Source organism: Pelmatolapia mariae, linkage group LG3_W (assembly GCF_036321145.2).
Source record: "Pelmatolapia mariae isolate MD_Pm_ZW linkage group LG3_W, Pm_UMD_F_2, whole genome shotgun sequence".
Taxonomy (NCBI): domain Eukaryota; kingdom Metazoa; phylum Chordata; class Actinopteri; order Cichliformes; family Cichlidae; genus Pelmatolapia; species Pelmatolapia mariae.
In genome coordinates, this window is record NC_086229.1 from 58224613 (window position 1) to 58237393 (window position 12781).

Genomic DNA, 12781 nt, shown 5'->3' on the forward strand with positions numbered 1-12781 from the left:
TACCAAATAATCATAATTAAAATAATACTTGGAAATATGTTACAGTACACAAAACACTTAAAGAAACAAGGGATTGTCATAGGAAGATTATCCGAGAAAAGATTCATGCTGCTGAAGTGAAAAACAGTAACATTAAATGTATTTTACTTTTAAGACCTAGCTAGGGATTGTGCAGTCTGTGAGTTCTTACAGCTGAACACTTAACATCATCAACATTAACATTTATAAAACTCTTATAGATCTTGAAGATTTGTTAGATTTTGTAAGTTCTTAATATGGCATATCAAAAATAAGGCACTATTTTTCATTAATACATTTAGATCTTTTTTTTCAATTAAATATCCATGAAACAATAATTTCATCAAACTGTGACGCCCACTAATACATTGCCATCAGTAGGAAATGACATTTTATCAATAGTGAATTTCTCTTCAACAGAAAAACTAAGATGCATATGTTAGGGCTCTAGACTAACTTTTTGCCGCGGTTGCACTGGTGCGCCTAACTTTTTTTTCTTAGGCATTCCAGCACAAAAATCAGACGCACCCAAATTTTTCAACCGCATGGCTTAACGCCGCAGTTTTACATGTTCAAGTTTTTTTGTTTTGTTTTATTTTAAATTGCTGTCCATACAGGCAATATTGATTTGTAAATGATTAACTAACAACCTTTCAACACAAAGCTATTTGTAGCAAAGTTCTGCAAAAAAGATAACTTAAACGTGTCTGTGCTTAAAGTGCTTCACTGAGCTGACATTTAAACATTTTAAACAAATTTAAAACATCTCAAGATATATTAAATTAAAAATATTTATCTAAATTAGAAGTCCCTCAAAGTTTCAAAGAATTGAAGCTGAACATTTCAATATCCGAACAACTTGATATCTTATGGATGTCTTCTTGATCTTTTGCCTTGGGTGAACCAGCTTGCCACGCTCTCTCTAGCATCAGTGCGCTGTCAGTGCGCCCCAGGGTGGCTGTGGCTACAATGTAGCTTGCCATCACCAGTGTGTGAATGGGTGAATGACTGAACGTGTCAAGCGCTTTGGGGTCCTTAGGGACTAAGTAAAGCGCTATACAAATACAGGCCATTTATCATTTACCATCAAATCTTCCAGACCTGGCCCCTCCACACTGATTCTTATCAGGTCATCCACTGTCTCTGAATGAAGGGATGCTCTGTTTTCTGATTTAATTCTCTTCTGTGCAGAGAACCCTCTTTCACATACCACAGCTGAGACAGGTAGGAGCAGCATAATGTGTACAAGGTGCAGGATGTTCTGAGAGAAAAATTCAAGAGATTTATTTAAGCTGTGTGTTAGATAGCAAAACTCACACAATCTTAGGAAAGAACATACACCAAAACTGACCTTGTACTCTGAGCAGTATGGCTCTCTGCTCAACATGAGCTCCCCAAGGCTGAGTTAGGTCTTGTCTTTGAACTTCCTGGCAATTAACAGCTTCAAACTTACAAACTCTTATTTTGCAAGCTCTGCATTTACACCATTTCTGAAAATGATTTGGATTACACAGCTAATCAGTGATCACATGAACAACATATCTACGACCACCACACATGATATCGTAGCAATCCACCAGCTACCTTCTCAGAACTGTGGAGAAGTGATCCAAGAGAAAAGCAAGGTCATCAGCACCATGATCCACTAAATCCTCTTGGTTCTCTGGCCAGCTTAATGATTGAAAATGTTGAAGCATTTGACAGCTTTGGCTGTGGCTGACTCAGAAGGACTCTCCTCTGTTGTAAGAACAAATACATTTTAGTAAATGAAAATAACAATACAACAAGGTTGTTAACAATAATAACAATATTTCTTATCTACATGTATTTATTACACTTGCCTAGGAGACTACTGAATCTTGCTTTCAAATTTTTCACAGTGGATTGGATTGTTGCATCCATTACTTTTTAAGTTTAGTGGCAGCAACACCATCTTTTGCAAGCTTTGAGGTCAAGAGTTTACACAGCAGTGAACTGCCCTGGTTTCAGAAAGGTCTCCAGGGCCCTTGAAACATGTGGGAGCCACCTTGTCCCCTTCACCCCACTGGGCACCAGCACATGCACTCCCAAGTCAGCCCCAATGACCCTGAGGTCTCTCATTGATTGTGGGCTGAAATGATACGTCTTCCAAATTAAATGGAGAAGGTCATACAACTGCCTGATAATTGGAATGTCCCTCTGAACTGACAACATTGCCAATTCCAATCTGAAAAGACAGTAAACTTTTAAATGTAGACATATCTGCTCTATAAAAGAAATTAACCCACAGTGATTTTAGAGTGTCAGTCATATCTTGGGAGTGGCTGTAGCTCAGGTGGCAGAGCAGGTCAGCCACTAAGGGACTAAGTAAAGCGCTATACAAATGCAGGCCATCTTGTCTTCTAGTCTTACCTGTGAGGCATACAGTGGAATGGCACAATGTGGTCACTTCCTATTTACCTGAGGACATCTTAAAAGCAACCACCTCCCCTCAACAGTTGGGACAAATCATTTGGCAAATAAAAAAGCAAAGGGGACCAAACACTGAGAAACAGATCCTCATTTCCTCCTAAAACGGCAGCAGTTCTTTCATGAGGAATAACTTTAAATAATTCCCTGTACCACAAAGACACAGAGGGAGGTTTATCCTTAACCCAGTTAATGAGAATACATTTCCTAGCTAACAGCAATAGTTTATCACACAGTTTGCGCTGCGAGCAATTTAATGTTAATTCTTTTGAGGGTAAGCCGAGAAGAAAATATCCGGGGTCCCTTTGGAGCCGATTCTTAAAAATATTACTTAGTTCTTGAGATATGGAACTCCAAAATCTTTTGATTAATTTGCATTCCCAAAAGTAATGAAAAAAAGTGCCAGTTTCTTTTTGACATTTACTACAGAAGGGGGAAATATGAGGTGCGATCTTATGCAAAACATTAGGAGCTATGTATAGGCGGTGTATGATTTTGTACTGGGTTTCTCACAAGCGGTTGCAAGTAAAAGTGGATCTACCTATGTTAATGGCACCTTTCCACTCCTCTTCGGTATATTGATTATTAAGATCTCTCTCCCATGAGAGAGATCTTAATAATCAATCATGAATAGCACTCAGTGTGTTGCTACTGAGATTATATAGAAGAGAATAAAAGGCAGAAATAAAATGAGCTCGGTCTTTTCGCTTAATGAGAAATGTCTCCATATCATCATATAAAACTATTTCTGAATGTGGAATTTTGGAGCGAACAAAATTACGAACCTGGAGAAAGCCAAAAAAAGTGGGCTCTAGGAATATTAAAATTTGACTGCAATTGCTCAGAGTTCATCAGTGTGTTGTTTTGAAACAAGTCGCCAATTACCCTTAATCCATTTTTGTGCCACTTATCAAACATACTGTGAGACATTCCTGGAACGAAGTCTTTGTTTCTCAGTAAAGGAGTCAAGAATGAAGTCCAATCTTCTCTAACCAGTCTTTTATGCATTTCCCTCCAGACCCTTATTGTATTATAAATTATTATTATTATGTTATTCTTAATCTCCATTTGTAATTTTTTTTTGTCGCAGACAACTAAGCTCCAAAGGGAAGAAAGTGAAGTAGACCAAGACTCTAGGTGAGAGTGAGAATTTCGATAAGTATGTAGCCACTCCCATAACAATATGACATGCCCAATTATAAAAAATTAAATTTGGTAACCCCAAGCCTCCCCTATCTGTAGGCAGTTGTAAAATTCCAATCCCTAATCTAGGTTTCTTGCCACACCAGATAAATTTTGAAAAGACTTTTTCTATATCACAAGAAACTTTCTGGGTTATCCATAGAGGTAGCATTTATAGGGGATATAATAAGCGCGGGAGAATATTCATTTTAATTAAGTTCACACGCCCCATAAGAGAAAGCGGCAATTTTTGCCATCTATCTAAATCTTTTTTAATTTTTATTATAACTGGTGATAAGTTCAGTTTCCATAAGTCTTTAAGAACTGGTGGAATGTTTAGCCCAAGGTATGTAAAGCCACTGGGGGACCATTGAAAGGGATTAGAAATATCTGGCAAAGAGTTAATCTGTTCACCCAGCGGCAAGACCTCTGGTTTCCCAAAATTAATTCTGTAACCAGAGAATGAGCTGAACTGATATATAATGGACATAATGGCTGGTATTGATTGTTCTGGTTTTGATAAGAACAACAAAATATTGTCAGCATACAATGCTATCTTATGATTTGTTCCACCCACTGTTATACCATGCACATCTTGGTGCTGGCGAATGGCCTCAGCTAGAGGTTCAAGTGCTAATGCAAAGAGGAGAGGGGACAGCCTTGCCTCGTACCTCTTTGCAGTGGAAACACTGATGATTGTACACCATTAGTTATGACACAAGCTTCTGGAAGTTTGTAAAGTTTTAATCCATCTAATAAAACCCTCACCATAAGCCAAATCTTTCTAATACATTAAATAAGTATGTCCACTCGATTCTGTCAAATGCCTTTTTGGCATCTAAGGATATAACATAGGCATTATAATTTGTCTGATTCGAGTATTGTATAATATTTAATAGTTGTCTAATATTTGTAGATGAGAAACGATTTTGGATAAAGCCTGTTTGATCAGGGTTTATAAGCAGTGGGAGAATGCCCTCAAGCCTCCTAATAGCTTGGAGAGTAATTTAGCATCGACATTGATGAGGCTGATCGGTCTGTATGATTCACACCTTTCCAAAAGTTAGTTGCAAAATAAAATATTTGGCATGAGGTTATTAGGGCCTTGAATAGGTCGATAATTGATAACAACATTGATTTGGATGCATTATTATTTTTGGAACAATGGAAATTTATTGTAAAAACAAACTGAACTGAGCTGAACAAACTCAAGAACAAACTGATGTGTAGGTGTAATTTGCATTTTATAACATGTACCACAGAGTGTTTTCAGATGGATTTTCAGACAGGGGCACCACATTTGCAGCAGTTGGTTAGGATCCTTCTGCGCTGTTTGCACGATGCGCCTTGCTTCCGCTTTCTGGAAGGCTCCTCCTCTTTGCCCTGGGCTTGTAAGACCAGGCTGGCTGCAAACGGTGTTGTAGGCAGGTGGCTTCTCTTCACCATGGTCGGGGTGGATAAGGGTTCCGCCAACCTGCTCTATGAACAGTAGTGCCTGTAGTGCTTTGCTCTGTTCCAGTCTGGGTCCACAGCAGTGAAGAGGACAAAAGCTTATGTCAGTCATGTGATAGCAGACACATGGGCCACCTACGTGTCTGCCAACGACAGGAGTAGGTGCCACAAACCTGCAAAAGAAAAAGAAATGATCAGATGACATTAATAGATTTATACAGCCATAGAAAATAGATTCTTTCTGCCTGTGGGCATCAAACTGTACCCTACACATTCATGTTATCAGATAACTGATGGGACTTTATTAGTTATAGCAGTGAGTAACAGTAAATAATTTGCAAACAATTGATAATTGATGCTGTATAATTGTGCTTACCTGGTCCAGATGATCCACAGCCCCTATGCACTTGTTATAATCCAGGATGTTCTGGGGCTTTTTCTTGCCAGAGTCCTGGACTTGTGGCTCACTTGCCTAGTGTTCAACACGAGAACATTTTTTGATTTCTTTGACATGTAGGATACCACAGCCCTGTTGCAACTAAAAGCAAAGAGAGGACTACCTCTTTGTGTTGAATCTTGAGCAGCTGTGGGGGCAGCTCAGGTTTGTTCAACCTCAGAATGCCCACCAGGGCCTTCCTCTTCTTCCTCTGCAAGAGGAAATGACGTAAAAAAATGTCCGTTGTTACTGTGTGGCCCTGCAGCCTGTCAACTCAAGCACCACCTGCATGTCTTGATTAACCTCCCTGTTTGATGATGCAGACTTCCCTGTGTACACCTGAAGCCTCCAAGCATAGGTCTGCACATCACATAGGGCCCAGATCTTTAGCCCATTTTTTGCAGGTTTGAAGGGCATATATTGTTTGAATGAAGAGCGGCTTTTCATACACACATATATCCCTCCCTGGATTGAAAAGTTTGGGCAGGCTGGTACTCCACTTGCTTCATATATCTCTTATAGGAGCCAGCTTGTTCCCCCTGTAGTGACCTGGATGGGAAAGACAAATCTTAGGGCCAGATTAATTTGCAGGAATCTTTTTTGTGACATTGTGGAAGGAAAAACAACACGTCCTATCACCCCATCCCACAGGCTCTTTGTAGCTTAATGTTGAGACCTGTACAGGATCAGCAGCCCCATGTAAGCCCGCAGCTCCTCCTCACCTACGTCCTTCCAATCTTTCACTGACCTCTTCCTCTGCAGGTTGGTAAAATGCAGGATTAGCTGCATAATGTCCTCCGCAAAAAAAAGATCAACAGCCTTCTCTAAATTGAGTGTGCGCTTAATGGTGTCTGTGCAGAAATGACCAGTAAGATCAGGCTGCAAATTATTCTCACAGACTTCAAAGGTGCACTTGCATAAACATACAATCCACAGTATTTCTGAGTTCGAGCCAATACCCCTGATTCATAGCAGAAGCCATTTGCGGGGTTACACCTTCACTGTTAGTAATAGTGATGGGAATTCCGGCTCTTTTTGGAAAACCGGCTCTTTCGGCTCCCGACCGGCTCTTCAGGTTGTTTTGTTGCTTTAATTTATTATCAACAACAACATAAAATTATGCACAAAAGAAATTACTAATGCAAAAAAATGTGGATTTATTTATATGTTTACATATAAATATATACGGTGGCCCCTAGAGACAAAGCACGCACAAAGTCCAAAAGACGTACAAACTCCAAAAAGCACGTACAAACTCCAAAGCATGTACAAACTCCAAAACACATTGCTAGCGTTAACTGAACTTGAAAAACAGAGCTACCTAGATCACTTAAATTACTCAATTGAAAGCATATATGTATTGTTTGTGTATTTATACACAAGCACTCATATATATCCAAATAATTTTAAAGAAATGTTCATTTACTTGTTACTACCACACACCAAATCCAGTCGTTGGTACTTCTTGGCTTGTGTAGCCACTAGGTAACAAAAGCTCAACACTGCCCCTAGCATTCTGGAGCACTTCTGTTGTGTTTTGTACTTGCTTCTGAGTTTTTACATGTTTTGGAGTTTGTAAGTGCTTCAGAGTTTGTACGTGTTTTGGAGTTTGTACGTGCTTTGTCTCTAGGGGCCACCATAATATACTTTTATTTATTCACTCCACATAAAATGTATAAAAAAATCATATAATACAAAAAACAACTATTTACATTTCAACTTTTAACCATTTAAATTTTCAGCTTTTTCCTTTTAAACAAATTTAAAGTGAAACAACACAAAACACTGCAAGCCACAACACAATTAAATATAAATTAAAATATGAAAACAAAAAGGAGATTCACATTCTCTGTCATATGGGCCTGCATGAATAAACTTTCTGAATCCTTTATCATCCGCAACTGAAAATAGTTGTGGATGATTACTATACCTTTCTAATGTGACGTTGTTGTCCCTGGCTCTCTTTCTCTCTCTTTCCCTCCTGCTCTGTTCCTGTGCTACTGCGAGTGTAACTACCGCCCCTCCCCCGTCTTCCCAGCACAAGGCTCGCGTGCGGAGTGAAGCGGAAAAAAAGTGCGAGAGAGAGGGTGAGAGAAGAGAGAAAAAAAAAACACGGCTCGGTCGTTCACTTCAAAGAGTCGCCTCTAAGAGCCATTTCGTTCGCGACCGACACATCACTAGTTGATAAAGATTTCTCTCACTGCAGTTTCTTTTACGTGGTGTAAATGGCAACACATCGAAGGTGGATACACAGTAGAGATGTTTTAAAAAGCAGCGAAGACAGTTCACTTGCAGTGCCTCACCAGTCACTTCTCATGGATTGGGTAGATGACATGAAACTATGGCCCAATGTTAGCTACATCGACATTATTAATTACCTTGTATTTTCTGAAGCCGTTGATGGCGAGGAATTACGTAATTACAAGAGCACAGAGGCCTATAGTTACCTGCACAGCAACAAAATTGATTCAGTACTGCTCAACAAACAAGGCGACTTTATTTTTCTTAAAGCAGCTGTAGAGCCGAGCCAGAGTGTTAATCAAGTAAAACACTTAGCATGGGTAATGCTAAGAGAAAGTGGAGACAGTCGGCTGTTCCTGTATCGCCGGATTAGGGAAATTGTGTAGTCACGCGGCTGGTATTCTGTGGAAGGTATATCACTTATCTGGATATCACAGTGTTTAAATCACTGAAACAGAAACACTGGACTGGCCAAAGGCTGTGATTAGGGGGTCACGCTACTGCCATCTAGCCAAGTATTACGTGGAGCACTGTTTACATGTGAAAGCCACTCGTTAACTTTGTGTGGGCTGTATGCTGTACAATCACACGAAGATAAAATAATATAAAAAAATAAAAGACGGCACATTAAGGGCAAATTTACAAGACAAGAAAAAAAATATAGTTATAAGAAGTAGTCCACACTTGTTCATAACATACGAAATTATTGTGTATCACAGATGAGATCCTCTCTTAAGTTCACTAGAGCAGCACATATTCTCAGTATCTTGTCTACTTTAGGAGCCAAGCTTATAAGAACAATTTGTGAAAGTATTTTGAAGACTTTCAAGCATCTGATTGCTCTTTCAATATGGATTCTTACATTTGCAATCCGACGTGTGTATGTTACCTGTTCCTCAGCTAGCTGTCTACCTTTTTTTGTGACAGCGGGTATTACTAATCTAACTTTTCTCTCAAAGAGTAAGTCTTTAATTGTAAAACCTCTATCTGCCATGACTTCATCACCAGGTTTTAGGTATGTTAATATTCCAGAGTCCATTGTGATAAATTTGTCACTACATCGACCGCCATATGCCGCAGACACAAACATGATTAGTCCACATGGTGCAACAGCAACCAAATATTTGACTGACATGTGAATAATAATGGCTGTATGATTCCCCCCTTGAGCCCAGATTTCTGGGTTTCTATAAAAGGGTCTCACTGCAGTCTATAATGCATGTAGTATTTGGAAAGTTCTTCTTGAAGGCTTGAATAGTTTCTCTTGGCAGCCATGGAATTAATGGTCGGAGAACTTCCTCCAGTTTGTCTACCCAGTGTGAGATGATCTTGCTGGCCATGCTTTGTGATATATGAAACTGGCTGCTTAGGTCACCTATTACACGGTTACTCTTTAATTTCATAAGTGTCATGAGGACTTGATCTCGTACAGGCATTGCAAGTTCATTGTTGTCATATCCTTCCAGTATCGACACAAGTGTGTTAAATGTTTCTAAGGCTATCTCAGTGTACAGCAAAGCATCTACATCATTTTGAAGAATGAAATATGCAACTTCATCACACTGAGTCATCTTTTCCTGCACGTCTTTTCTGCGAGACCTGTGGGAGTATTGATGATCTTGTTGTGAAGGATCCTCCCACTGTGTGTGGACTGAGTGCAGATGTGGCTCAGGGGGTTGTGTGGAGATGCTGGCCTGGTCTAATTAGACTGAAGGTAACAGTGTGGAGTCTGAATAAGACAAAAAATATGATCAGATGTACACTCAAACTGTTAGCATAAGAGAAACTGTAAAGTGTCACTTAGCTTATTATATTTTTGAGGGAAATTTCTCATTCTACATTCTTTCACACAAATGCAAAATCATAAATGTCAGCTGTTGTGGAAGTTTTCCATTAAATAAAGCCTGCAGGTGAGCGGTAGCTAACATTCTTTAATCAAAACACAAAGAACAGAAAAACCAAGCTTGGTGGAGAGCCTGCATGATCGCGGGGCAGACGGTCAGCAGAGTCTCACCTGAGCCTAACATGGCTCTCAGTTAAATACCTTCTCCGGGAACAAAAGGCAGTACACAGCTGTTTCACACCTTAAGGTTCACACTCCCTTGCTACCTCCCAGAGTCCTCGAAGAGACAAAAGACTCTTCCTGTGGAGTTGTCTGCTTCCCCCAACTTCCTTACTAGACCCCCACCATCTGTCTTACTGTATGAGTGTGAGACATGTTAAAATCCAGTGGCACAGAGGCATCATACAATAAAATCATGTGATTAATACATAAATAAAATAAATTCCTATACACAACATAAAATGTTCCTAAGTCCTGTTAAATCCTCCCAATTCTTTCGATCTTTGGGCTGAAGGAAGAACAATACTCGGTGTATAAATGCTCAATCAACAATTATTTTATTACATACAATTCAACACTTTTGAGCATAAACCATCCGGATGGGGAGACATGCATGAAGAGGGTCACAGTCTAAGGAGCTTGGAAAGAAAAGCGTCTGGACTTCTTTGAGTTGCTTGAAGACGTTTCACCTCTCATCCGAGAAGCTTCTTCAGTTCTAAGGTCAAATGGCCGAGAGTCCCAGATTTAAACCACGTGGGAGTATCCCCCCAAAGAGGGACAAAGGACCCCCTGGTGATCCTCTAATCACATGAGCCAAGGTGTGAAAGTGTGTGTGGGACCTAATCAGCCAGGGTTTCGGGTGTGCTCATTGTGAAACCTGGCCCCACCTTGTCATGTGAATTCCTGAGGTCAGATGGCCCAGGATGTGAATGGGCATTAAGGCGTCTGGGGAGGGAACTCAAAACTGAGTTATAAACGGCAGACAGTTGATGTCGTAAACCACCGCCTCTGTTCAAAGATGGTCGCTCACAGTGGACATAGATGGCCTCGTTCACTCCTCTTTCAAACCATCTGTCCTCTCTGTCCAAAATGTGAACGTTGGCATCCTCGAAAGAGTGACCTTTGTCCTTTAGATGCAGATGAACTGCTGAGTCTTGTCCCGTGGAGGTGGCTCTTCTATGTTGTGCCATGCGCTTGTGAAGTGGCTGTTTGGTCTCTCCGATGTAGAGGTCTGGGCATTCCTCGCTGCACTGTACAGCATACACCACATTGTTCAATTTGTGTTTTGGAGGGTGATGGGAGTCAAAGAGGAGGTAGTGGTCCGTGTGTGTGGGCTTCCGGTACACTTCAATGTTGAGGTTGCCATTTTCTTCAATGTGCACAGCGCAGTCCAGGAAAGGCAAGCAGTTGTCCTTTGTGTCTTCCCTGGTGAACTTGATGTTTTTGTCCACGGCGTTGATGTGCGCAGTGAAGGATTCCACTTCTTGTGTTTTGATTTTGACCCAGGTGTCGTCTACATATCTGTACCAGTGGCTGGGTACTCTCCCTTTAAAAGAGCCAAGAGCCTTCCTTTCCACTTCCTCCATGTAAAGGTTGGCTACAATAGGTGACACGGGGGAGCCCATGGCGCAGCCATGTTTTTGTCTGTAGAAACCTTCGTTGTATTTGAAATATGTAGTGGTGAGGCAGAGGTCTAACAGTGTGCAAATCTGATCCGGTGTGAAGTTGGTCCTGTCCTCCAAGGCGCTGTCGTCTTGTAGTCGTTTTCTGACAGTCTCCACTGCCTCCGTAGTGGGTATGCAAGTGAAGAGTGAGACTACATCAAAGGACACCATGGTTTCATCTGGATCCAGGGTAAGTTTCTGGACCTTGTCAGTGAAGTCGGTGGAGTTCTTGATGTGGTGTGGGGTGTTCCCCACCAGAGGTGCAAGGATGGTAGCAAGGTGTTTCGAGATGTTGTAGGTGGCTGAATTTATGCTACTGACAATGGGTCTGAGAGGGATACCTTCCTTGTGGATCTTGGGAAGTCTGTAGATGCAGGGTATGGCATCTCCTGGGTAAAGGCGGTGATATGTAAGGCGGTCGATGATTTTATCCCTTTCAAGGTCTTGAAGGCAAGCTATAACTTCCTTTTTGTAGCTGCTTGTGGGGTCTCGCTTTAAGGCTTCGTAGGTATTGTTGTCACTGAGGAGAGTAGTGATCTTTGCGTGGTAATCCGTTGTGTTTAGGACCACGGTGCACCTTCCCTTATCCGCTGGCAATATAGTGATGTAAACCAATCTGATTATATCCTGTTTTTTTTTTCAATGTTGAAAATGAAAATCTAGTAGCAGCCTTCTCATTTCTTTGTGTTGTTTTGTGCTGTGTTTTACAGGCCCACAGAGGAGGACAGCTCCGAGGCAGATGAGGGACGGGTCCCAGGACGGTCCATCGGCGGTAGAGCTGGCCATCCTGGTGTCCCTGAAGAGGCCACGCCAGTCTCCAATGGAGCTTTTCCTCCTCAGCCTTGTTCCTGCTCTGGAGAGCAGCTGGGTCCTTTTTATTCCTGTCTCTCTGTAAATACTTATATTTTATATATTTATGTTTAATGTTTTTCTGTTTGAGAATTTTAATATTATTTCAAATAAATTTTTATAATGACTAATGTCTCAGTTCTACTACACAGCAAATGTTGGCACACGACTTGACACATGTAGAATTTATTTCATATTATACTAATGACAAAATATACTAATACAGTGGGATGCAAAAGTTTGGGCAACCTTGTTAATAGCCATTATTTTCCTGTATAAATCGTTGGTTGTTACAATAAAAAATGTCAGTTAAATATATCATACAGGAGACACACACAGTGATATTTGAGAAGTGAAAAGAAGTTTACTGGATTTACAAAAAGTGTGCAATAATTGTTTAAACAAAATCAAGCAGGTGCATAAATTTGGGCACCACAAAAAAAGAAATGAAATAAATATTTAGTGTATATCAATGTGTGTGTCTCCTATATGATATATGGGGTGCCTTTGTCTGGACGTGCTTCCCATCCAGAGCTCCACAGCAGAGAGGAAAGTTCCAGCGCTCCTGGAATCCCTCTGTGATGGACTGCCAGTCTCCAGGTGAAGGCACAGCCATGAAGTCGTCCACTAGACAGTCCCAGATGGCCG